At 51.3% G+C, this 27,547-nt stretch overlaps 1 protein-coding gene across 2 annotated transcripts in view; it reads left to right on the forward strand.

The window, feature by feature from the left end:
- Positions 1–8,575: 8,575 nt before the first annotated feature.
- LOC147663831 (uncharacterized) overlaps positions 8,576–27,547 on the forward strand; it is a 48,350-nt gene continuing 29,378 nt past the window's right edge. The window contains exon 1 of one of the 2 annotated variants that reach the window (XM_086950174.1): positions 8,576–8,692. The gene's annotated coding sequence lies outside the window, so the exon portion shown is untranslated. The remainder of the gene's footprint in view (positions 8,693–27,547) is intronic. The other variant, XR_015305215.1, reaches the window with a different exon arrangement.

Here is a 27,547-nt window from a genome sequence, read left to right on the forward strand (position 1 = left end):
GCACAAAGCGATATTTTATGGGGAGTGTAGGAAATTAGTTTTGTCAGTGTAATGAGTGCATGTCCCTAGCGTGACCCTGTACACACACTGAACATAAACGCAGCTCAGGTAAGTTGCGTAGATATGCCTATGATGGGCCGAATCTATTGACTTAGTGTGCTCCTGTACATAAATACAATTCACTACCACAAAAAAGGCAGGTGATCTCATGCAGTGACTACGTTCTAGACAAGCATTTAATGTAGGCAACTCGAAGGGCTTTTGCCTGATACGGTCAATAGGTAATCAATCAGAGTGCAAGTCAGAACTGGCAGAAAGAGTAAATCCTTTTTTTTCTTCCGTTTCTTTATTCATACAAATCCATAAAAGCACAATTCGTATTTCAGCACATAAAGAAAGAGTATATTATTACAAAAAGTGCATAAAATTAGGTAGATTAAAAACAGTGTTCATAAAGTGCACATAGTTTTGCAAGCTCGCACAGCAGTTTTCAATAAGGGGCCTACTCGGAAGGCAAGTAAGTAAGTAAGTAAAATTTTATTGTGTATGGTTAGTTAAAACCTTTACAGAAGAGTAAATTTCAAAAGAGCTTAATCCATAAAATAAATAAATAAAATGCATCTACAGACTGATAACCATTTCGGAGTAATAAAGTCTATCTTTCATTATCTAACTTCAAAGTCATTTATTTCACTAAGACTTTGGGTTTTGTCCCATTGATCACCTCTTTTTCGTTTTTCAGCAGTAGGAGGCTCGCTTTCTGAAAAAATCTGGTGGCCCTGCAGGCTATCTGCAGCTGTTGGCTGTTCAGTACTAACATGACTGCCGACCGACAAGTTCTGATTTGGAAAAGGCGGAATATTTGAAGGAGATAATACCGTCTGAAGTTGCTCAGAGAGGGACAGATGCACAGGACGTGTATCAATGTTTCTTCAGAGAGACCACAAAGTCTGCACAGTGCTGTTGGCCATGTTTGCCGCCATGCCGGGACCTGATCTTTTGAGATATAGGTTCCCAGCCGCAGTCGTAGTAGCATTTGTTGCGTAGATGGTGTTATGTAGTTAACTAGATACGGTTGCGGGACGCATCTCTCATACGTAGCCAGTACCATCCAGCCGTGTTTTTTCTTAGCCAATGCTGCTTTGTCAGCAATCCAGGATTTATGTTTTGCAGCACCATTGGCTACTTTTTTGAAGGCCGCGAAGGTATGTTTGGTGTTCCACGTCTCTTGCATGTCTAAGTTTTTCAATGCTTCTTCCAGTGTTGTTTTCCATGCCTTTTTTCCTTTTGCTTGATTGTTAATTTCAGAACAACAGTGACCCATCAGTGTGTCCCCTTGAGCTGGTCTTAGTTTCCAGCACGTTTTTAGGTTTTGCCTCGCCAAAAAGATGCGCTCTGCGCATCTTTTTCGGCGCAGGCGAAAACCTGATGAGAACTGTAGTGTGCTTTGGCTCGGCCCTCCTCATTCATTGGCTGGCTCCGTAAATGGAGCCTTGCCATTGGACGAGGGGCCTGTCCGTCAATGCCGGACCAGACACGGGGGCGTTCCCGACATTCTTTGGCTTTTGCCGACGTCACGCGACGCCGGGAACGCCCCCGAGTCTGGTCCGGCATTGCCAGCACTTCTGCGTCTCTCCTGCCCCGTGACTGGCCGGCCGGCCAATCCTAGCGCGGCCGGCCGGAAGTGCCCGCCCCCGGCAGCCCGGGGGAAGAATGCCGTGTCAGTCTGGCCTTTCCTGATAGCAGTATACGATACCAGCGCATTGCAGGAGTTCGGAAGGCCTGTTCAAGGGGAGCTTCATTTGCCAGCCCTTTGCGAGGTAGAGTTTTAGGCGAAACATCTTGGTTTCGTTCACACATTTCCTTTTCTTTTTAACTTGTATATGTTTGGGTCTCCTCTAAACCAGTCGATGTCAGAGGCAGCGCTTCTCGAGAACATTGAAATCGATTCACTCAGATCAATGCAGCACTTTAAGGTTCATTATTAAAACTCGATATTGTTGTAGAAAACCAGCAAAACGAAGGCCTTGAGTGAAATGTAAGTGTGAGTACAGAGTACGGAGACCCGGGAGCGGCTGCCCATTGAATCTCGCTGCTGTCGGAGGCTGCTCCCCAGATGGTGCCACAGGGGTTGATTTACAGATTTCCCGGTGGGGGTGGGAGGGTCAGATTCCCTGGAGCCGGAGGCCTCGTGTGACACGCTTCTATTGTACCCTGTGAATGGGATGAATGGGCGCCAGTGTGGGAACCTCCGGGAGTCTCAGGGCCCAGCTTCAGAATCACAGCCCCTCCAGCAGACCACGGGTCTAGGATCCATGTGAGGGGGCGGGAGGAGAGGGCGCGGGGGCTTGGAGTCTAGAGAGGGTCAACCTCTGCCCGCCACCCCCACCTGCCTCTTGCTGCAGGTGACAGCTGCGGGAGCGGGAAGGGGAGAGTTGTTAAGAAGCACACACGTGGAGCGGGTGGGAGCTGCGCCAAGATTCCCCTCGGAGTAGTGGGCGCTGTATAAATGTTAATAAAAATAAATAGGGAAATATTTTGTTGCTCTTCGGACTGGGTTCCCATCTCCACATGCCTTGGTTATTTTGCTACAAAGTCTCACGTGCACCCCATCCGAATGTGTAAACACCTTGGTGCTTATTTACAAGCCCCTTGCGCCACCCGCACGTCACTTTTCCCACATTTAAAATGACGCAAACGTGGCGCAAGAGGCTTGTAAATAAGCCCCCTGGTTGTGTAAAATCTCCATTTCTACTTTGGGTGTAAGAGGCCCTCGGCACCCGGCGTCGCTTTGCCGAAGTATCTGAAGACGTAAGCACGGAATTGTGCTTTTCAAATTCCCGTTTTTAATATATTGGACCCCCGGGTGTTTCCGAGGTTGTCTACAGCCCAGTCTGACATGATATAGCCCCGGTGCCACTCCCTCCGGTAGTAATAACCTGCCCCGTTCTCGGGTCCTGACAGGTCCGGCGCACTGAGGCCTCGCCGCTGCCACAGGCTGCTCCCCAGATGGCGGCTGCAGATTAACCCATGGGAGGGTCAGATTCCCTGGAGCCGGAGGCCTCTGTGTGACACGCTTCTATTGTACCATCTGAATGGGATGAATGGGCGACCGTGGGAACCTCTGAGAGTCTCCGGCCCCAGGGCCTGCGGCAAGAGCGTGATTCATCCGCAGACCGCGTTCGCATGGTATGGTCGTTGTCAGAGCATGCTGGAAACTTAGGGGGGGGGGGAGGGGGTGATTGAAGGTACTTCCTATTACTTACATCAACTACTACTTAGTTCAATTATGGGTAGAACAGTAAGAGGTCAGAAGACACAAGGAACCCCCCCATGCAGCACTTGCCTGTAGTGATAGCTGTCACAGAGGGCTGTAGAGCCCAGGAAGTGTGTGTGTATGTCGGTGTGTGTGTAGGGTGGGGGGGGGGGGGGGGGTGTTGGAGGGGGTGTAGCTGCGAAACACACCTGGTGGCAGTAGTTGCAGTCGGCAGGCATCCGGGTAAGCGGGGATACACCTGAAGAGGGATATTTGCCGACCTCGCATGCCTGTACCTGTAGGTATTAGGAGTGGGGGGCGTGGGACAGACTCGGAGAAAACCCCATGAACCCAACTTCCCTGTACTGTTGGGAGTCATAGGCAGCCCTGCATATCACTCTGTGGGTGTCTGAGGCAGAGGAGGACGTTGGAACCCCCCCCCCCCCCACGCTACCCCCCCCGCCCCCCGCCTGTAACTGCAGGTGCCGTGGGTTGGGGTGCAGTGAGAGGGGCAGCGCTTGAAGACAGCACCTGTCTGTACCGGTGGACCTGAGGGTGCGTGGGGCGCGCAGAGAAGAGCACTCACCGCAGACACACCTCGCCTCAGCAGTAAATGTCACTGGGGCACCTGTATCCCTCTCCGCCCACTCTTTTTTTTTTATTTCATAATGATCCATATCATACCACGGTTTTATGACTCTTTTCTTTGCACACCTGCTCCTTTTACCCCTCCCCCCACCCCACTTACCAGCTGCAGGTTTGAAGCTTTTCACCTTACCTGTTGCAGGAATAGTTGAGTTAAAGGGCTAGCAGTGTCATGTTTCAGAACCACTCTCCACCCGATACTCCTCATGCCCGACACTCCACCCACCAACAATTATCTAGTCCCTTCATGTCAGGTTCTCTTTCCAGGCTCTAGAAAACTGGAAAGAACCGGTTTGAATAGTAGAAAGTAGAGAGCTTGTGGAATGTGCATGGTCGCCCTTTTGGAGACCTGTCTTCGGCTTCATGTATACCCACCCGTGCCTTTGATCAATCAATCAATCAATTAAACAGCATTCGTAAAGCGCCAGACTGTCACCCCTATAGGTATTTTGGCGTTGTATCTCCGTCGAACTGCCAGGTCTTGATGGAACCCTGCTGGCACAGCTGCACATTTAAAGAGGCCTACGCTGGCACTTTTTAGTGGGCGTGGCATCATTTTAATGGGTACCACTGGTGCTACTCATCAAGTCAGCTCAACTTTTCACGAGACTTTACAGGCATTTTCTTAGCCACACTTCAATGTATTTTAGGAAACAGTACAGGTACATCCGTGTTTTTAACAGGACTGTTTGGCTTCAGTGAAAGATTGCTTGAGACTCTACAGCAGCACTGGAAGCTCTTGGAAGCCTCTGAAACCATCGAGCTGCAGATTCAGAGTGGAGCTGCAGAGTGCAGATTCAGAGTGCAGAGTGGAGCTTCAGAGTGCAGATTCAGAGTGCAGAGTGGAGCATCAGAGTGCAGATTCAGAGTGGAGCATCAGAGTGCAGATTCAGAGTGGAGCTTCAGAGTGCAGATTCAGAGTGGAGCTTCAGAGTGCAGATTCAGAGTGGAGCTTCAGAGTGCAGATTCAGAGTGGAGCTTCAGAGTGCAGAGTGGAGCTTCAGAGTGGAGCTTCAGAGTGGAGCTTCAGAGTGGAGCTTCAGAGTGCAGAGTGGAGCTTCAGAGTGTCAAGAGCAATGCCAATAGCTCTAACTTTAACAAAGGCAAAACCATTGCATTGTAAATGCTTGTTATTATGGCGGCTTGTCTGGCTTGGTGCGGATTTAGTAACCCGAATTCGAGGCGTACCTGCGCCTGTGATGCAAACTGCGGGATTTGGTAAAGGTGTTTAAACAACACTGACTGTTGGAGGTTCAGGAAATTTGCGTCTCTGCCTCTATATAGGTCGGAGCCGTACGTAAGGGAAGGTAAAAATTTGGCAGCAATCACTTTCAGCAGGTATTCATTAGATGGACATTTTATTTTTGTTTTTAGTATGTTTAAGGCGAACCGCAATTTATTTGCCTGGGCTTTTCTGTACAGGGTGTGCTCTCTTAATGACCATCTTGAATCAGCCAGTACTCCCAGATACTTACAGGTGGCACTTTGCTCTATGTTGTTTCCAGCGATGTGCCATCTGAATGTTTGCTGCCCTGGCTGAGACTCAAAGCAGACCACTTTAGTTTTTTTGTAGTTGAAATGCAGCCCATGCGTACAGGTGTATTTATGCAGCCTTGTTATAGCGCGTTGGAGACCCAGCGGGGTTTGGCTGCAAAGGACTATATCGTCAGCATACTGCATGCTCCTTATTTTGTATTGGGCTAAATTTGGCGGGTCACTTTGGATCTCTGAGATGCTCTTGTCGAGGTCCGCAGTGAAGATGTTGAAAAGGGTGGGGGCCAATACACATCCCTGCTTGAGGCCGATGTGGGTGGTGATTTTTGATGTTGTTCTTTCCCCATTGCCAAGTTTTATCTTAACCCAGGTGGATGAGTACAGATTTATAATGGCCCGTAGCAACTTCGGAGGTATGCCCCGGCTGGCCATTTTTTCCCATAGGATTTCCCTTGGTACTGTGTCGAACACCACTTTTAGATCGACAAAACAGGTGTACCGTTTTGTAGATTTGGCCATTACTTTGTCGACAAGAAGATTCAGCGCTGTCAAGTTACATGACGTGTTGGTTCCAGGCCTAAACCCTGTCTGGGTGATTGGGAGAATGTTGTTGCGGCTAACCCAATCTTCCAATGCTTTCAGGAGATTTGATGCATATGCCTTGGCCTCTACGTCAATAAGCGCAATCAGTCTGTAATTCGCTGGATCTGTGCGAACGCCTGCTTTGAAGATTGGGTGCAGAATGCTCCCTCTCCATGAAGAGGGAATACTTCCTGATTGAAATGCGTGATTGTACAGTGGGGTGAGGTGTTCTGCCCAAAACGATTGATCATGTTTGAAAATTCCATTAGGCGAGCCGTTCGGACCTGGCGCACCTTTTGACCTCAATTTTTTCAAGACCATTTGGACTTGGCATTGCGTAACCCAGTTTGCACCAAAGATTTGATCTTCTTCATGCTTTTCATATTCGGAAGGCAGTTCATCATCTTCCAGGAGGAGAATGGATCTGTATGCTGTTTTGAGTTGAATAGGTGTGTAAATCATATAAGAGAAGGCCACTTGGCAATCACTGCCTCACTTACAAACACAAACCCTGAAAAATATAGTGTTTGCCATTCAATGGCATTTCCCACCTGTAGGCAGAGGAATTTCAGATTTGCATATGTTTTTTATTTAATTAAATTGGACAAGCAAAGGTCTATATTGGATTTATTTTGGCACCCACGAACTGCAGCACTGTTGTCAGCATATGTTAAGCCGCCCCATCCACCTGGTCCCAGTACTCTTACCAGCAGCTGCAACGTAATTCTGATACTCTCAGGCCTTGTCGGGGTAGAGTGTCTCGTCAGGTGATATCAGTTTGCTATGTGTCAGCAGCGCTCTTACAGCTCGTTTAATGTACAGAGTTGGGTTCCACTAGGTATCTTTATCTAATAGTTGATTAAAAAGAGTAAAGCCATTCACAACAAGGTAGGGAAAAAGGAGATACCCACATAGCTTTCTCTTCATCTTGTTTCGACAAGTAAGTAATCATGTGCTATGAACTTAAACTGCGTTACTGTAACGTGAGATGCGTGGCACTTGGCAGGCCTCTTTTCTGAAAAGGTTGTTTTTTTTGTTTTTTTTTTATAAACCTTTATTAGTTGCGTTCAACACAAGAGACATGACAGTGACAGCATCTGCAATTCAGCACAGCAAAATCCGTAGAGAGGTAGCAGCCTCACTCGGTCCAACATAACACAGGCACAGTTTCATAATGACATCAAAGTGTTACCTGTACACCAGGATTCTCCCCCCCATCACAGTCAAGGATGCAAGGAGGATGATCCTCACCATCCCCCCGCATTCAGACATGAGAACAAAGATGAAAAAGGTTGTTGGTATCTCCTGCATAATAGCAGGAGGGAAAGATGGATTGAAACTCTCAAACGTTTTTTTTCTTTCCTGATGCTTTATATAGCGCAAGCTTGACCTGAAGGTATTGGACCGCTTTACATGCGCAGCAGTTACGTCACTCAGGGACACATTCATTTGTTTGGGGGGAGTCGGCCCGGCGATATGAAGTGATTTGACCAGGATCACCGGATGTGGAGTCGACGTTGAGGCTCGAACCCTGGTTTCCCAGCTCCAAAGTCGGCAGCTCTGGCCGTCAGGCCACATCCTCTCCCCGTCATGTCCTGATCATGCTTGTAGTTTTATCAAATGAACCGGTCATTGGAGGATTAAACCACAGCAAAGAAGAAAGACATGATTGAGACACGAGCAGGATTTTGATACTGGAGCGGAGCACGCCCTTGATCTCCAGCAGTCCCCGCCGTCAGAGGGGCCCCGGGGCCCTCGAGGGCTCTTGACCAGTCCCCCCTGTCAGAGGGGCCCCGGGGCCCTTGACCAGCCCCCCCCTGTCAGAGGGGCCCCGGGGCCCTTGACCAGTCCCCCCCCCCCGTCAGAGGGGCCCTGTGGCCCTCGAGGGCCCTTGACCAGTTTCCCCCCCCCCCCGTCAGAGGGGCCCCGGGGCCCTCGACCAGTGCCCCCCATCAGAGGGGCCCCGGGGCCCTCGAGGGCTCTTGACCAGTCCCCCCTGTCAGAGGGGCCCCGGGGCCCTTGACCAGCCCCCCCCTGTCCGAGGGGCCCCGGGGCCCTCGACCAGTCCCCCCCCCCGTCAGAGGGGCCCTGTGGCCCTCGAGGGCCCTTGACCAGTCCCCCCCCCCCGTCAGAGGGGCCCCGGGGCCCTCGACCAGTGCCCCCCATCAGAGGGGCCCCAGGGCCCTCGAGGGCCCTTGACCAGTCCCCCCCCCCCGTCAGAGGGGCCCCGGGGCCCTCGACCAGTGCCCCCCATCAGAGGGGCCCCGGGGCCCTCGAGGGCTCTTGACCAGTCCCCCCTGTCAGAGGGGCCCCGGGGCCCTTGACCAGACCCCCCCCCCCCCCCCCCGCCCCCGTCAGAGGGGCCCCGGGGCCCTCGACCAGTGCCCCCCATCAGAGGGGCCCCAGGGCCATCGAGGGCCCTCGACCAGTCCCCCCTCCGTCAGAAGGGCCCCGGAGCCCTCGAGGGGTCCCGGGTCACAGGGACAGACGGAGGCGGCGCCGGCAGCGGCCCGAGGCCTCTGGTGCTGGCTCCGGGGGCGGGGCTCCGTCTACGCACAGCAACTGTCAATCATCCTCACACTTCCGGAGCACGCGCCGCGTCGCCGCAGCAGACGCGGCTTCCACTTCCGGGTCAGCGGGGGCAGCGGCAGCACCGGCGGACCGCGGAGAGGCCTCGTGCGGGGACCCGATGGGCTGCAGCCCGGCTCCGAGCAGGTACGACCCCCGGGGGGGTGGGCAGTCGGATGGGTCGCCCTCAGGTCCCGCTTCGCAACAGCGCCCTCCATGAGTGCAACTAAACCCCCCTCCCCTCGAGACTACATCTCATGGCCCATTGCACCCACCACCTCATAATGACTTCCTTTCTCCCCCTCAAACACCCCCCCCCCAAGATCGGTTCACCTGCAAGGCTGCCCATTGCACCCTCCACCAACCCCCCCATGATGACATCCCATTCAGCTCCCACCTTTACCAGATACACCCCCCAGAGCTTGAATTGAACCCCACCCTTAGCACGCGCCACTGTACTCCACCCTCAATACAACTCACTGTACCCCTCCCCCCAAGAGAGCCCATTGCACCCCCACTTTTAGGAAGTCTCGTCGCTCCTCCACACCACCCACCCAAAGGCAGGCCTCACGAACACCGTAACCCACACATGACCCCGTGGGTCCATGCCCTGGCATGTACTTCTGAGGATAAATCCATGCTTAGAAACCACAGCATTCAAACGAAAGTTGGCTGCAGGATAGCTGCACGGGGTTCTTTATGCAAGCATGCTATATTTCTGTCTCAGGGTGACATTTGCAATGCTTATTTGTGCGATTGTGAGTGACAGCGCAGACAGTGTGCAATGCAACACTTTCCATTCCTGTGTTTTATTGGCATTCATAAATGCACAATTGTATTAAAAATGAGAAATATCAGAGCCACAACCATCAGAATGGAATAGATAAAGATAGGTCAGATTCGATATGTGTCTTTAATATACATCCAGTGAGATCATTACTGGCTTCTAACCTACTTCCTCCTACACTAAAAAAAAAACTCACGTGCCATGCACCTGAGAGTACGGGGGAACCACACATTTCAAAAGTGTTTGGGATAGATATATGTGTAATCAAATCAAATATACCTTTATTCGATTTTTGTGATGAAAAACCATAAAACCACAATAAAAAACTTAGTTATACATTTCTATAGCAAACACAGCTACATCTATTTCATCCTTATCCACATAGTGACATTAAAATCAAACAATAATATTAATAAATATTCATAAAAAACATCATAGGTCTCAACATTAGATTGTCACTTAATCAGAGCCTATGAAATATATCCCATTTGATTTATATAATCTCAGTAATTTTATCAGTGTCCACAGTTTTTATTTCACCTTAATTGATTCAAGTAACAATTTCCCTACATTGTATTTCTATGAAGTATTACGTTTTTAGGTCTCACCTATCCCATTTCAGAAGGAATGGATAGGGGAGAATTTTAGTAGGCAAAAAAGTTCCCAAACCATCGGGCGGATTTCAAACAGTTCACGTGAAAACAAGCACGCGCATTTCCCCACATCAAAGCCATCAGCCTCCCTCCCACAGGCTTCCCCAGCGTGCGCAGTGCGCGCTGGCCTCAAATCCCCTCCCCCCTAATTGCTTTGACTTTCACGGCCACTTCAAAGAGATCCTTTCCCGGCCGTTTTTTTTTTTTTAATCCGCGCTTCGCTGCTCCCCGCCCCCCGCCACGCAATACCGAGAGCTTGTCCTTCTAAGTTTCTTGTTAATTAGCGTGACTGCACTTTTCTCCCAGGCAGCGCTGCGCTTGTTAATTACTGCCGAAGTTCTCATCCTAATCCGCGCTTCGCCGCTCCCCTGCACTCCACCCCCAGCCACAATCTTGTCCTTCTAAGTTTCTTGTTAATTAGCGTGGCTGCACTTTTCTCCCAGGCAGCGCCGCGCTTGTTAATTACTGCCGAAGTTCTCATCCTGTTAGTGTACCTGACTCATTACAACATTGCTTCTCGACACATCGTATAAACAGAACAAGTGTTTCGCAGAGGGAAAATGATTTATTTATTCTTCTTTTGTATGGATGACCATTACACTACAGTAGTAAACAATCACGTTGGCCAGAAGAATATTATTCATACTGTGAGTGCTTCTGGCAGAGAGACTGCCGGTACTCGACTACAAGCATCCATGCAGGCAGGAGTGCCCACTGCCCTGGAGCGGAACTCCACCTCGGTGGCCCCGTGGACTCTCACAACCCGGCGACTCGAAAGCAAGAAGCGACTCCGCTCTCTTTCTCTATCCTGACTGTGCCTCATTAAACTGAACCACCATTTGGTTGTTTGGGCACGGGGAAATGGGCACTGTCCTCATTTCCAGAGTTGTAGCTTGTGATATTTTTTCCCAGTCCCTCCCGCACAGTGTGACCCTGGGGCAGCCATACTCTGAGTTAGGCACTGCCGCTTGTGCGCGTATTTGTAGGCACCGTTTCACAATTACTGAAAATCTGTGAGGCCGTGGTTAGACAAACAGTCCAGTTCGTTAGAACTGAGAGAGAGTTGCGTTTATCTGTTTGTCATTCCCATCCTCCACCGAGCGCCAGGACTGGCTGAGCCTATCAGTTGGCTCAGAGTGTCGTGAGCCCTTGTTTACTATAAAGTTTCTGCAGCTCCCCACCTTTCATCTGTCTAACTGCTGTTACATTTTAAAGGCTTTTCTTAAATTTAGCGTTTTGAATTTTCTCTGTTGGCTTTAGTGACAGAACTGCTTCTCTCCGGGATGCATTGAAACAGCGCATATTTCACTCGAAGGGACTGCTTGCACTGGGGTCCCGGTGACTGGGGGTAAATTGATGCTCATTTATGACTTCAGTTGCCCTGTTAACTTCACGAATTCCCACAGCATGCACACCCAGAGCACCCCGCAGCCCTACCCAACCCACATCAAAATATTTATTGATTATGCAATTCCGACACCACTTTAAGCCGATACCACGGACGGAACAACAAGGGGCTACCAGATTATAAATAAAGGCTCAAACATGCCCTGTTCCAAGGGAATAAGGAACTCTACAACGGAAAAAAATTGATTTTGCTCGGTACTTTGAAAAACCATGTATGGGACCTGCGTGGGCGCGCAGGGGTATTTATAATGCAGGAAAAGCAAGGTTGTTACTGGCTGGTCCCACCCCATATTTCTCCTTCTAAGCAAACGTGGAGAACTGAACTCTTTTAGACTGCGATGTTCTACTAGATAGAGTGTGAACCAATGCAAACGAAGCTTTTCAAAGTCCAAGGGAAAATAGTGTTGTCTCATGGAACTCTGCACACCTGCTACATATTGCATTAATTGAATGTAATGCTTCACTGTAAGAAGCATTTCTCGTCGCAACAATAACACCCCAAAAGGCAGTTGTCAAACCGTTTGTCGTAATTTTACACCAGTTGAGGCCTTAAGGCTACTGCTTCACCTTGATTTAGGCTTCCCCAGCGTGCGCAGTGCGCGCTGGCCTCAATTCTTCTCCCCCTAATTGCTTTGACTTTCATGGCCACTTCAAAGGGATCCTTTCCCGGCCGCTCTTTGGGTCTCGCCTATCCCATTCCGCAAGGAATGGATAGGGGAGAATTTTAGTGTGCAAAATAAGTCCTCAAACCATCGGGCGGATTTTAAACAGTTCACGTGAACACAAGCACGCGCTTTTCCCTCGCTCCCAAGCCGCCTGCATCCAAGAGCTTCACTTCAAAGGGCTCCGCTCCCCCGCCCACTGCTTCACACTTCAAGGCCGCCAGGCCGTGTCTCGCATTTCTCCCCCCCCCCTACCCACAACAGTGCCAAGAGCTTGTTAACTATCGCTGTACGTGGTGCTGCTGTGCACTTTGTCCCGTGCAGTAATTTCTGTCACTTGCTTCTCATGGCTCTGGCAGTAACCTTCAACTATCATTGTGCCTTTCTTTTTTGCACCAAAATCGCCCCTAGTTGTGATGACCTTGCCTCACTGTGCCAAAATAGCCTTCCTTTTAGGGAGCCTTAATTTGCTTGTCTTTAGCAAAGTGAGCACGGCACAGAATATGTGGCTTTACAGCCGAGAACGAGCGGTGTCGCGGGCCCATTCAACCCTGAATATCGCAGGCTTTTACAATTCAAACAGTAACTAGGGACGCTCAGCTCCTTCCTCGTACTAGGGCCTATGATACATTGCTAAACTTTAAACATGCTCAAATAATCCTTAAAGCCGCTGCAGCTACTATCAGGCCATACATGGCGGTGCACATGGTCACAATCGGGAGTATAGAACTGTGCACCCCTCTCCCACACCCCCCATTTCATGCCTCTATTACATTCTAAATTAGATAGGGACTGAATTAGAATCATTCCCCATCTCAACCAACCCCCAACTTCTCCTGTTCTTACTTGGACCATTCAATCCCCCCACCCCCTCCATCTCAACTCATTGCACCGGACTTCTCTCTGCTGGCAACATAGTGGGTGCAGTGCTCCCTAAGAAGAACCTTAAGACCTCTAGGTTTCCTTGAAGAGCAGCTTCGGTGTCGTATATCCTGAAGGGCTCGTGTTCCACTGACAGTAGCTCTACTTCAAGAGCACCGTCAAAACCACATCGCCTCTCATCCTTCCAAGGCGGATAGTAGGAACACTGCTGTTTAAAAGCAACATCTTTAATGAATACCAAATAAATATGTATAGTTACTGCTGATTTGTCACACTTATTTTATTTTTGCAGTTCTATGTAATGCGAACTCGGCCTAAGAGCATTGACGCGCTTTATATGAGCACACGTTACACTACACAAAGTGAGATCTGTTTTTTAGCTTTTAGCCCATCGGAAGATAAGGTGTTTTGTCAGAATCACAGGCTATCGAGTTGAACCCAGGACTCAGATTCTTCAAAGTTCTAAAGTTGGCAGCTCAGGCAGTAGCGTCACAACCTCCCCAGGATACCTGGTGCTAGTTATTCCTTTATGTACACGTGGAATGCCAGTGCATTCTGTCTGCATTTTTTTTTTAAATGACTTTTATTGTCTGGCAACATAAACAATGACTACTGTAATGATAAAATGTAGGTGTTTAATGGTGATGAGCAAGTTGTTTACTATTAACCAGCATGCGTCATGAAGTAGGTCATGTGTGAAGTCTACACAGCTGGGCTCCCCTTCATAGAATGTTGATTTCAACTTTGTTCAATTTTATTTGGGAGGCCGCGCCCTTTTCTTTGATCACAGGGTGCCTCCAAAACGACCTTGATGCTTTATGTTTCAGTATGGCAGACATGACTAACTTTCCGTTTACAAATACTGTGCACGCTTCCAAATGTTTATTTAAACGCTAATTGCTTTCCCCGACAACTAGTGTTTCATACCCCAACTGGCCCGCAATCAAGGTCTCACAAGATCACAGCAAATGTCAAAGTCTACAATGCTTTCTGACCTTTTTATTTTATTTTATTATAGTTTTCCTGAAACATTTCCGGTTCTACATCTGCCTAGTTTGTTACTATGGTGTGGTGCAACGCAGGCTGCAAAGGCCTACAGTTCACACTCGCTCTCATTGGGTATTTATAGCATATGGCCCTGGTTTTTTCTGAGGCCACTCTACTTCAATCAATCAGTCATTTGTAAAGCGCACTACATACCTGGGAGGGTCTCCAGGCCCTGGGGGGAAGGGGAGGGAGGGGGGGCGCTACTGATCGAACAGCCAGGTCTTGAGCATCCGCCTGAAGGTCAGCAGGTCTTTGGTCTGTCGTAGGCTCAGTGGGAGGGTGTTCCATGTCTTGGCGGCGAGGTGTGAGAAGGAACTCCCGCCGGTGGTTGTTCTTCGGATGCGCGGACGGTGGCTAGTGAGAGGTCGGCGGAGCGTAGCTGGCAGTTGGAGATGTAGAAGGAGAGCCGTCTGTTGAGGTAGGCTGGGCTGGTCTTGTGGAGTGCCTTGTGTGCGTGGATGAGGAGCTTGAAGGATATCCTCTTGCTGACGGGGAGCCAGTGCAGGTCCCTTAGGTGGGGGCTGATGTGGCCGTGGCGTGGTATGTCGAGGATCAGTCGTGCCGAGGTGTTTTGGATGCATTGTAGTCGTTTGATGAGCTTGGTCGGGGCTCCCGCTTAGAGAGCGTTTCCGTAGTTGAGTCTGCTGCTGACGAGGGCCTGGTTGACTGTCTTCCTTTCTGTTGGGATCCATCTGTAGATCTTGCGGAGCATGCGGAGGGTGTTGAAGCAGGAGGAGGAGACGGCGTTGACCTGCTTGGTCATTGAGGGCGTTGAGTCGAGGATGATTCCCAGGTTGTGTGCATGGTCGGTGGGTGTTGGGGCTGCTTCCAGTGCCGTCGGCCACCAGGAGTCGTCCCAGGCTGAAGGGTTGGTGCCAAGGATGAGGACCTCCATCTTGTCCGAGTTCAGCTTCAGACAGCTGGTCTTCATCCAGTCAGCGACGGCCTTCATTTCTTCGTGGAGGTTGGCTTTGGCGGTGATTGGGTCCTTGGTGAGGGAGAGGATCAGTTGAGTGTCATCGGCGTAGGAGATTATGTTGTGGTCGTGCTGTCAGGCGACGTGCGCGAGCGGGGCCATGTAAATGTTGAACAGTGTCGGGCTGAGGGAGGATACTTCGGGTACCCCGCAGATGATCTCGAAGGCTTCGGACCGTAATGGAGGGAGGACGGTCGCTCTGGGTTCTGCCGGAGAGGAAGGAGGTGGTCCATTCCAGAGCCTTGTCTTGGATCCTTGTGGCGTGGAGGCATGCACGTAGTGTGCGGTGGCAGACTGTTTCGAAGGCGGCGGAGAGGTCTAGAAGGATGAGTGCTGCTGTCTCGCCTTTGTCAAGCAAGGTCCTGTTGTCTTCGGTGGCCGCGATGAGGGTAGTCTCGGTGCTGTAGTTGCTGCGGAACCCTGACTGGGAAGGGTCCAGGATTCTGTTTTCTTCGTGGTATCGGGTTAGCTGTCTGTTGACGATTTTCTCGATGACCTTGCCCGGGTAGGGGTGTAGAGAGATGGGCCGGAAGTTCTTGAGGTCTCTTGGGTCTGCCTTGGGTTTTTTCAGTAGGGCGTTAATCTCGTGTTGTTTCCAGCTCTCTGGGAAGGTCGCGGTCTCGAGTGAGAGATTGATGACGTTGCGCAGGTGGGGTGCGATGGAGCTGCCTGCTTTGATGAAGACGTGGTGCGGGAAGGGATCTGACAGAGAGCCGGAGTGGATTGTGCTCATGGGCAACTAATCTATGAGCCACCTGACCTCTTAGATCAGTCAATTTATAAAAAACAGAAAATGGAGCGCACGCATGTGTGTTGACACATGCACGCGCCTACAGACTGGCTGGCAACAGCATCCATGTCATTGCTCTTTTTTGGTTTCTTTTTAATTTTAGCGCTTTGTCCAATGATGCACAGTATCACAGATATCATTGACTTAGCCAAGGCGTGACCTATTGGTTTGGTCAGTATTTGATTCACTTTTAGTTGAGTACTTGAAAAGAGTAACATTCCAACGGATTTGGCAGAGGAGCAGCTCCTGAATTTGGTGTGATACATTTTCTACCCAATTCCATATGTTAACTTCTGTACCTTTTAAAAGTTTGTTTTATTACCCACCACAAGAGTGGTCTACTGTACGCACATTAGAGAAAAAAATATATTATTGCGCAGTGAACAATGGCCCTTATGTATCAATGTACTCCTCCTTCAACAAGGTCTGGGTAAAACCTTTTTATATATCAGGCACAACGTAGTGACGTATTACTCAGCCTAGCAGGTAAAGGCACCCCAAATTCTCTTTCACTGGAGGCATTGATGATTTATTGGCATGATCATAGGCTGGGTGGTGTTCTGCACCACAGGGTTTCCCTAGATCCAAATAGCCCATTAACTCTGTGATGGCTCAGTGGTTGTCAGGTGACCGTGCTGCAACTGTGGCCAGCAATCACAGGCTGATGACCTAGAACGTAAGAAGCAACCATGACCTCAGCAGCTGCTTCAGGGAATGCAGCGAGGTTGAATACAGGGGTGGGACACCTTCAAAGCACTGTCTGAAGAAGACTGGCTCTAAGCTCCTTTTTTAATATGTATTATTATTTTGTGTTCTTTTATGTGTTGTGGGTACGAGACAGCTGAAGGTCCGACTGGGCATGCCTAGCCCACGCCTCTGGGGCAGGATCTTTACTCTGCATCATTTACAAAGTCACCCTGACTAGCACCACTGTACTTCTACTATCCGAATGCACTAACCTAAGCTCTAGATCTAGCTGCAGCAAGAAACATTTGTCGCTCTTCCAACCCAGAGCCAACCAACCATACACAATAGGAACATGTTAGTTAGCAGGAGCCCGGGTTAGGCAGAACGGAACAAAAAAAGTTCCTAGTGATACCGTAGGAATCTTTCCCGCCTCTCTGTATTCAAGGGGAACTTTGTCATTTCTGAAACTGGAAGACGTCATATCAGGACAGTTTGGCACATCTCACTCCCTTCCCGGATCAAGGGAAGCTACTTTCTGTGTGTGAGAGCACATTTCCTAGTTCAAATGTAAAAGCAACTTGTTCTCCAAAACTTGTAATGTAAGAAACATGCCTCAGAGTTGAGCTTAAAGAAGTTGGTTCTCCTCCATTTTGAGACTTCATTTATGCAGTTTGTCTGGATGTTGGAGTTGCCTTCGGAGAGGGAGTGCATGAGGTGGGTGTCGTATGCATAAGAGATGATGCTGAGTCCGTGGGTTTGGGTGATGAGGACTAGCGCGCCATGTAGAATTTGAAAAGCGCAGGGCTGAGTAAGAGCCCTGGGGCATACTGCAGATCAGGTTGATGGCAGAGGAAGGGTACAGGGCAAGGCTAACTGATTGGGTGCGTCCTATGGGAAGGGAGTTGATCCTGTGTGGCTCCGTGAATTCCAACTTCAAGGAGGTGTTGCATGAGAATGGGGTGGAAGACTGTTGAAGGCGGCTGAGTGGTCCTGTAGGAGGAGTGCTGCTGTGTTCCCTTTCTGTATGATTAGATGAATGTTGTTGGTGGTGGCGATGACGGCAATCTCTGTGCTGAGTTGAGGTCTGAAACCAAACTGGGAAGGGGTCCAAGAGGGGCTTTGTGTTGAGGTGGTCCACCAGTTTCTTATAGATATGTTTTTTTAATGTTTGCCTGATAGGGGAGGATGGAGATTGAGCTGTAGCTTGCCAGAGACTTCGGGTGTGCTGTTGATGGTGTTTTCAGGAGTGGTATGGTGGCATGTTTCCAAGCGTCTGGAAAGGTGGCTGTAGTGCGTGAGTCATTGAGGATCGGAGTGAGGGCCTTTCTAATTGGTCAAGTTCTTTGGTAAAGATTAAGTGGGGGCAAGGGTCAGAGGGGCGTAGAGTGGATGGCTCACATGGTGGTTTAGGTTTCCATGGGGACATGGTGAGCCAGCAGGCCAGGGTGGTATCCGGTGTGTTCTTCTCATCCGATTGGACGATAATGAGGGTGTGGCAGTCTAGTCGGGGTGCAATGAGGATGAGGATGTGGAGGCCTAGTTGGGGTGCAAAGTTGTTGGTTTTATTGCAGAACTAGTGGAGGACTTGGTGCAGAGTACTTGTGAGATGGTGACGGTTGTGGAGCTGGTGGTTGGGAACGTGAATTCCTAAATAATTGGCAAATACTTTGTTGTTGTTTTTGGCGCTGTTTTGAATCCGCTTGGTGAGAGCAGAACTCTAGTAATACATCCAGAGGACTAATTTGAAGGTGTTCCTCGTGCTGCTGTCTGGGGATGTCACCATTGAGGCTCTAGCGCTTTGCAGTGGTGCATGGAGAGCTGTAGGTCGTCCTTGTTCCATTTTGCCCGCGGTGTAGTCTACGCTCTGGAGAGAGTTTTAAGCGGGTCCTGGGTGTCCGCATACAAAGTGATCCGAATGTTGAAATTGGGACAGAGCATGTGAGGTTGTTTCAGTGCTGCAGGCCTCAAGTTTGAAGTTGAGTCATCCAGGTTTCGTCAGGGATCGTGTTCCTGCTGTGTCAGACATTTTCTTTTAATTCGGGAGGTGCAGGCCAAATCAGACAGGAGTGGTTGGTCTAGGTGATGGGGTGGGCTTGTCCACTGTGATGCCACAGAAGTTGTTCAAGATACGGTTGAGAAGGTGTCCAGCTGCTTGGATAGGGGCGTACACTTGTTGGGTGACTAAGATTATGTTGAGATTTTCCAGGAGATTTTTGGTGTTGGAATCAGTGTGAAGTTGAGGTCATCAAGGAGGCTGAAGGAGCTGGAGGCGAACACAAGTGGGGAGGTAAAGTCTGTGATGGAGGTTCAGTATTTGGATCTAGGTTGGGGGAGGGTTGGTAGAGTAGGACCCCAGCTAGGGTGAGGTTCCTTGACACACTAAGCTTGAAAGCTAATTGACCGAGGTGATCCCTGGAGTTTGCAGATGTAATGGAGCTGTTGGTATATTCTTTGTAAATGATGAGGAGTACTCTTCCAGGTTTGCCGGTTCGGTCTTCTCTTGCATTCGGGGGCAAGATGGCCTCTGTGATGTCTGGAGTGGATGCCAGAAAACTCATGCAGGAGGTCTTAGACTTCGATGGTGAGTTTTTCAAGAGAGTGTGCATTGAGTAGAAGGCATGTGTGGGTGTAGTGCCTGTTGGGATAATGTGCACGGTAGGGGAATTCTTGGGGTTGCAGGCTTGGCAAAATGCAGGAAAACCAAGAGACCACGCAGGAGAACGCACCTTCAGTGCTGGTCTGGGAGCCCTGGTGCAGTCTCTTGATGTGCGCCCCCGGTGTTCTAGGTGTGGAGGTTCTTGGCCGAGTAGCATCTTTGGCTGCTGTGGGAAAATGGATGACCAGGGGTCCTGGCATTGGGGGTGGGAAGGGGCACAGTTGAGCATGCAGTCTAGCATGAAGGAGGAGAGCAGGGCTGGGTGGGGCACAAGAGAGTGGCAGGAAATAGAGGTGCAGCAGGTAAGCGTGTGGCACAAGAAAAGGGAGGAAAGGCAGTTGAGGCAAAAGGGGTACAAATGAGGCAAAAAGAGAAGACTACAGAGAAGAGTGAAACGCCAGAGAAACGAAGGAGCGAGAGAGTTAAATTGGTGCCAAAAGTTTAAAAGAATGTCAAAGCAGGAGCGAAAGGGCAAAAAGAGGCGAAAGGTAAAAAGAATGGAAAGATATTGAAGCAAAAGCGATAGTGATAGAACTGTCCAGTGAAAGGTGTCACGCCGCTGATGTTGGCGTTAGTCCGCTTCTTTAACATTGCATAGTGTTATCCTGGCTCCTACCAGAGATAGCCGGGTGAGTTTATGTTGATACAGCAATGCAGTTTTAATGCTACACATGAAATCAACTGTTGTGCTTTCTTGACATGCTGCCTGGGTTATCTTGTCCTGTATAATCTGCGCCCATTAGTAGTTTATATTTAAATCTGTAGTAACTGTTTAACAATCACTGTAACAGAGTGGGAGCACAGTATTTGCAGGGCCCACAAACCTATCTGGTGTCCCTTGGTGGCTACGGAACTTCACAGCTCATTGCTGTAACCCCAGAACTTAACAAGGCTACACTTAACTTAAAACCATCCGCCCTTTCAATATTTGGTCTTCGATTTGTACATTGTAAAGGTGTTCTTCGCGATTTGTTCGCAGACACTGTGAAATGTTTCCTATGTAATAAACCCCGAGCTTTGCCTGAGCCTCCTGTTGTTTAGGTCGAGCTAGAGTACGCATGCAAAGCATGCATCTAGCTCGACAACTATTGTCGCCCGTCTCCTGGGAATCTGAGACAGGGGATGGGCACGAGCGCCGATTTCTCCTCGTGGGCGCGCACGGCGCCGTGCACATCTCCTGTCTCACATTCACAGCCTCTCTCAATCACACACAGCCACACTCACACATGCGCACAAACACACACAAACACACATGCAGGCACAATGCATCATGACGCACTTACAGACACAGCCCCACATATACACACGCACAGCTAACAGACATACAGTCACAAATATACATACACATGCACAGCTACACACGCGCACACACCCAGCTACACCCACACACGCGCACACACACAGCTACACCCACACACGCGCACACACTCCCATCCCCCCTCCCCTGCCGCCACCCCCTGCTGTTACCCCCACTACAACCAAGCCCCACTTACCGCATGGGCGCAACTCCGGACTTCAGCCGCCACCGCGGGGCTCTCCCTCTGGCATGGGAGCCCCGCCCGCGTCACTACTGCTCCTCTCGTAGCCAGCCACTCCGTGGGCGCGAGCTTCCAGCAGGAAACGGAAGTCCCGCCCCACGGCAGTGTTCGTCACGCGCACGTCTTGTTCTAACAGGCGCCCATCTCCAAGCTGCAGCATGAAGTAGTAAAGCAACTACAGCTGGGTCACGCCGTCGTGGGTGTAAATACTGGGTCCAACTTTATCTCATTAGATGATATCCATAGTTTTCTTTATTAAATCCCAGTTCCTGATGTAAAAAAAAAAGACTTTATTAATTCCATTGGCAAGAAGCCGAGCGTTTGTTTGCATGTATTTTTGATAGAACAGTGTCTCCGCTCAATTGGGAAACCGCTGTCTGCGTCAAGCAGTTAAGTTTCTGGGAGTAGGGCGGCAGCGCCTGCTGCTCTGCGGTGAATGTAAAGCAAACAGTTCCCTCCCTGGCCCTCAGCGCGTCGGTGCCCTGGACTGGCAGCGAGAGCGCCGTGCAGGGCACCGTGTTTGCAGCGGTGGAGAACTTAGCCGTGGATTTCTGCAGGGCACAGGATGGGATTATTATTACTGGACTGCTGTGCACCGGAGACATGACGTGTATTGGGCAGAAGCGGGCAAGGCTGCCTTTCTAGCGGTGGGCAGCCACACAAAGTGGTACAGTGACTGAGAGGAGAGTATTTGAAGATTTGTGGATCCGGAAATCTACGGGTCTCACTCGTCAAGTTCCTCCTCCATTGGACCGTTTCCGATGCATGCTTGTATTTGTAGTCCTGCAATTCAGAGACATGCCATGCATGTAGCAGGAGTGGGCGAGTTGCTGGCAGAGCTCGCAGGCCGGTGTTTGGCTGTTGTGCCCTCCTAATGGTAGTTTTGTTTTTCGAATTTTAAATTCAGGACTGTATAAAAACCACTGCCAGAATGCGCAGAAAGCAAAAAAAAGACTGGCTGAGCAACGCATGACATACAGGGGCCCATGTGAGCTCCCGGGCAATGCGTAGCCCAGGGGGGGGGCACTCTGTGGGACACCTCATTCATCCTATGACCTGTGTATATCTTTGAATTGCACCACGTGGGCTTGTGTTACGCCCCTGGTCTCAAGGGCCCTTTACCACACTCTGGAAGCAAGGGGAGCATCGTTTTGTATTCCGCTGCTGCGATGGGGCGGGTTGGGGCCTCTCGGGATGTGATGCTTTTCTCATTGGCTCACGTTTTCCCCCTTATGCTGTTTTTGCTTTACCCTGGCAGACATTGCTTAGTGTTTGGTGATGAATTATCTTCCCGCTCCCAAAACCATTCGCCCTGTAACTGCGTAAGTATCTCCTCTGTCAGGGCTTACTTCTGAGGGCATGGTCTGTGGTAACAAAGGTGAGCCCAGCAGAGGGTGTCTTATCAGGCATAACATTTCAGCATGTGACTCTTGTCAAGCAGGGCCCTGTGAGGCAATCCCATACACTTCCCTGCAGCCCTATTGACTTTCACATGCATGAGATATTAAGTTTGTGGCATCAAGATGGCATCTAACTCTAGAGGTGCTTTTCTCGCTGAACTTCCAGGGCTGTCAACGCCTACCACCTGTGGCATCCATAGTCTTGGGGCTTAAACACTAGCTAGGGGGGTGTTAACAGCCTGCAGACAGGCAGGAGGGAGCTCTCCTTCTGTGCTCGTACCCTAGATGTCTGAGCAGAGGTGATCCAGGCTTGCAGCTTGTACCCTGTGGGGAACGGGGCGGGAGAATGAGAGTCGCCACGACTGTGAGTCTATCTTTAACCACTTTATTTGGTTTGAAAACACAGAGGCAGGTTCAACAAGCATTGGAAATGCAATAGGTCTCGCACCATTAGAGTTAGTGCTTTTAGAATTGTTTATGGGTTTTTTTTGTAAATGTTTAGCATTTTTGTTTCCTGTAGCCAATGCTAAAGTATTACAAATAAAAAAAGCCATAAACATTTCTAAAAGCTCTAACTGAAATGGTCTGAGAACTATTGCACTGTGTGAGGGTGAGTGAGGGTGAGTGTGAGTGAGTGTGAGTGAGGGTGAGTGAGGGTGAGGGTGAGTGAGGGTGAGTGAGGGTGAGGGGTTGAGGGTGAGGTGTTGAGGGTGAGTGAGGGTGAGTGAGGTGTTGAGGGTGAGTGAGGGGTTTTGGGTGAGTGAGGGTGAGGGGGAGTAGTTGAGGCTGAGTGAGAGTGAGGGTGAGTGAGGGGTTGAGGGTGAGGGGTTGAGGGTGAGTGAGTGAGGGTGAGGGGTTGAGGGTGAGTGAGGGTGAGGGTGAGTGAGGGTGAGGGGTTGAGGGTGAGTGAGGATGAGTGAGAGTGAGGGTGAGTGAGGGGTTGAGGGTGAGGGGTTGAGGGTGAGTGAGGGGTTGAGGGTGAGTGAGGGGTTGAGGGTGAGTGAGGGTGAGTGAGGGTGAGGGTGAGGGGTTGAGGGGGAGGGGTCGAGGGGGAGGGGTTGAGGGTGAGTGAGGGTGAGTGAGTGAGAGTGAGGGGTTGAGGGTGAGTGAGTGAGGGTGAGGGGTTGAGGGTGGGTGAGTGAGGGTGAGGGTTTGAGGGTTGAGGGTGAGTGAGTGAGGGTGAGGGGTTGAGGGTGAGGGGTTGGCGATTCTAAGGTGGCCCCTTACTGCAAAACTGGTTGCGGAAATCCTGGTGCATGAGCTGGACTGCTGCTGGGGCGCATTGGTGCTGTTACAAGGGTGTAAGTGCAGCAAAATCACCCGATTGAGCGCTGGGCGCTGCGCATCTAAAATGACGGCAGCGCACTGAGGGGGAGACTTCCACCGGCTGCGGCAACGGGAGATGTGCACTCTGTTTGTGAGCGGCTGGGAGGCGATTCGGCGTGCAGACTCACAGCGGAAAACTGCGGAGGCGGCAGTCCTGGGGGAGAAGTCTGGAGGGCGAGATCGCCTTAACCTTCCTGTGGTGCACTACGCTCCCAAGATGGCAGTTATGGGATGCGGGCGGAGGCCTGATGCCGGCGAAGGTGAGAGGCAGACCGAGGCGGTGAGGCGAGGAGGTGCTGAATGCTGGAGTGGCCGCTGGGACACGCACCTTGCGCCCTGACCTACAGCATTGAGAGGTGAGGTGGCAGCGCTGTACCGATCCTGCTACGCAGCAACAATGGTGTGGAGGCACCGAGGACGGAGGCTGACTGGTGGCTGTGAGCACTGTGTGAGGGTGAGGGTGAGTGTGAGTGAGTGTGAGTGAGTGTGAGTGAGTGTGAGTGAGGGTGAGGGTGAGGGGTTGAGGGTGAGTGAGGGTGAGGGGTTGAGGGTGAGGTGTTGAGGGTGAGTGAGGGTGAGTGAGGGGTTTTGGGTGAGTGAGGGTGAGGGGGAGTAGTTGAGGCTGAGTGAGAGTGAGGGTGAGTGAGGGGTTGAGGGTGAGGGGTTGAGGGTGAGTGAGGGTGAGGGTGAGTGAGGGTGAGTGAGGGTGAGGGGTTGAGGGTGAGTGAGGGTGAGTGAGGGGTTGAGGGTGAGTGAGGGGTTGAGGGTGAGGCGTTGAGGGTGAGTGAGGGGTTGAGGGTGAGTGAGGGTGAGTGAGGGTGAGGGTGAGGGGTTGAGGGGGAGGGGTCGAGGGGGAGGGGTTGAGGGTGAGTGAGTGAGAGTGAGGGGTTGAGGGTGAGTGAGTGAGGGTGAGGGGTTGAGGGTGGGTGAGTGAGGGTGAGGGTTTGAGGGTGAGGGGTTGAGGGTGAGTGAGTGAGGGTGAGGGGTTGAGGGTGAGGGGTTGGCGATTCTAAGGTGGCCCCTTACTGCAAAACTGGTTGCGGAAATCCTGGTGCATGAGCTGGACTGCTGCTGGGGCGCATTGGTGCTGTTACAAGGGTGTAAGTGCAGCAAAATCACCCGATTGAGCGCTGGGCGCTGCGCATCTAAAATGACGGCAGCGCACTGAGGGGGAGACTTCCACCGGCTGCGGCAACGGGAGATGTGCACTCTGTTTGTGAGCGGCTGGGAGGCGATTCGGCGTGCAGACTCACAGCGGAAAACTGCGGAGGCGGCAGTCCTGGGGGAGAAGTCTGGAGGGCGAGATCGCCTTAACCTTCCTGTGGTGCACTACGCTCCCAAGATGGCAGTTATGGGATGCGGGCGGAGGCCTGATGCCGGCGAAGGTGAGAGGCAGACCGAGGCGGTGAGGCGAGGAGGTGCTGAATGCTGGAGTGGCCGCTGGGACACGCACCTTGCGCCCTGACCTACAGCATTGAGAGGTGAGGTGGCAGCGCTGTACCGATCCTGCTACGCAGCAACAATGGTGTGGAGGCACCGAGGACGGAGGCTGACTGGTGGCTGTGAGGCATGAGACTGCTGACCGGCGCTGGGTGCTGGTTGAGGAAATCGCAGGCGGCGCAAGATTAACTGCGACACGCCGTCTGACTCTCTGAGGCTCCTTACTGCAGAGCAATACTTGTGGGAAAATAGAAGTGTTTCCCTTTCATAACGGACTTGCTGGGGCTGTATGGCAGAGGGGGAGAGACCACAAAGGCTATGGCGGAGGGAAGAGAGGGGAGGGGGGAGGGGAAATGCGACACGGCGGGAAGGGGAGGGGGCGGAGCGGGTAAAATAAACAACCAAACAAGACGGAGGGAAGAGAGGGGAGGGGGAGGAGAAATGCAACACGGCGGGAAGGGGAGGGACAACCAAACAAGACGGAGGGAAGAGAGGGGAGGGGGGAGGAGAAATGCGACACGGCGGGAAGGGAAGGGGGCGGAGCGGGTAAACCAAGACGGACGTGCACGCGCTTTAAAGCTCAATGCGCATGCGCATTGAGCTTAAAAGTCACGGGCACTGCAAGGAATCGCCACGATTCCTTGCAAGTTGGGGAAAGAGTGGATAAGTCCCAATACTCTCGCTTGCTCGATGCGCATGCGCATCGACAGGCGAGACCTAAAAAATATGTACAGGAACAGGGAGCGTGTACCTATCTACTGCCCGTCCACGCTGGATGCGGTGTGCAGACAGACAGAATTCGCAACCAAATTAAACGCCATGGTATTTGGAGAATCTCTCAGCTTGTTTATGTGAAGGCGGGGAAGGACATATTAGACACTTCTGCATTGCACCCAATTGCCTTTCCCTTGTTAAGATCTCATTGGGCCTATCTCCCGTTTCAGCAGGCGTATTCCAGTCAGGGATTGGATAGCAGAAGATGACAACAAAGGTGGAGTTGGAGAAAAATCTAATAAAAAAAATAAAGTGTACGTGGAAAGAGGGAGGCAAACGTCACATCCCCTCCTTCACTGCTAGTGACAGTTTAAACTGGGCAGACATGGACATTTTTAAATAGCAGCAGAGCTAGAAATAAATTGTGTCGATCTAGGGGCAGGTTAGTAAGAAGAGGGTGAGACCAGGTGGCGCTGACCTGTTCTCATATACCTCGCCTCCCCAAAATACGCGCTGGGCGAGCTTAAGTTAGCTAGTGTTACAACATACGGGTACTGGATGGCAGGATCCGACACGGGGCGGTGCGAGTTTTTTTGTTTGTCAGATGGACACCTGGGAGGGGAGGGGCAACCGTGAACAAGGGAGAGGGTACTGAGCGGGGCCTTTACCTGCTCGCGCTGATAAAGTGTGAGAAGCGGTGCCAGTCCATAGAGGCGGATCGTGTAATGCCGGGACAAGGTGGCATTCAGAAAAGCTGTGGGGAAAGCAGAGAATGCCAGCTCGGCGGGACAGAGTTTAGTCTGCCTGCGGGATGGCAGGGGAAGTCAAGATTATTTAGGGAGAGGTATTTGTAGCTCGGGACCTGGTTCAAGCAGCTGTAGGGACCACCAGCAACCAGGTTTGATGTCCTTGCGTGGCAGGCCGCGTTGTTTGGGGGAGCACGTTTGGGTGAGGTGGCGAGCCTGCGAGTATATTGAAGTTACAGTAGGAGAACGGGTGCGTTTGCCTGTGCTGGATTTTATTCATGCAGTCAGGATTAGCACGGTCGGGCAACTCATGTGTGGATCCTGTTAAATAGCGGGGGTAGAAATAGTAATGTCTGTGAGAGGCCAGAAGCAAGCATTGGAAACAGGGCGTTAATTACGGGTGTTCTGTGGCACGGGATGTCCTGGCACCAGTGGTCATGACTCCTGCTGGTAGGAGCTCGCTGCCAACGACAGACAACAGTGACAAGTAACAAACAGCCCATACTTGATGTTATGCAAGACATCTGAGGGATTCGCTTGTCATTGGTGTGGGCAGGCACAGAGTTCTGCAATAATGTGTGAAGCCCTCCTTCTCCGTCTAAGGCAGGCAGCACTGGTAGCTCCCCCTTGTGCCTGGCGCTCTATTCCAGGACAACCACCAGAAAGTTTAGGTGTGCCTGTTGGCTCGGACTACAGAAAATAGGAGTAGGCAGCCTTTAGAATGCTTTTCGATGACGGCAGCCAATGTCGTCCCAAGCTGGAGACTGGACTGCAGTAAGCCACCAGGCGTGTGGTAGGTAGCGATGATGAACCCCAAAAGATTTCGCCGTCTTTGGCTGCCCGATCCGAACAGTAAACCCTTCGTGCTTGTCTCCTCTCCAGATCGCGAGGAGCAGGCACAGACAGCAGTGACCCCTGCTCTGTGGCAGGCAACAGCACAGCCCTCCCTCTCCGTCCGCCTGGCTCCGCTGCTCTGCTGTGGGGTCGGCGCAGGCTGGAGCCCGCTGGCTGATTGGAAGAGAGGGGGAGGCAGAGCAGAGAGAGCGGGATGGAGGGGCGGGGGAAGAGCCGCTCTCTGCGGGGACTGGAGCCAGTCCACGCCCGGGGCAGCAGCGAGCCCGCAGAGCTGGAGAGCAGACAAAGCAGCCACAGGAAGGGGGAAGGGAGGGCGAGCGAAACCGAAGCGAGGAGATCCAGCACAGAGAGAAAAGGGGCGATCCAGCGCCCGACGGAGAAACATGGGCGAACTAGCATCGTGCTAACTAGGCGAACGAAAACCCGGCACTGAGCT

The sequence above is a fragment of the Lissotriton vulgaris genome, unplaced genomic scaffold (genome assembly GCF_964263255.1).
Source record: "Lissotriton vulgaris unplaced genomic scaffold, aLisVul1.2 SCAFFOLD_1872, whole genome shotgun sequence".
In the NCBI taxonomy this organism is placed as follows: Eukaryota; Metazoa; Chordata; class Amphibia; order Caudata; family Salamandridae; genus Lissotriton; species Lissotriton vulgaris.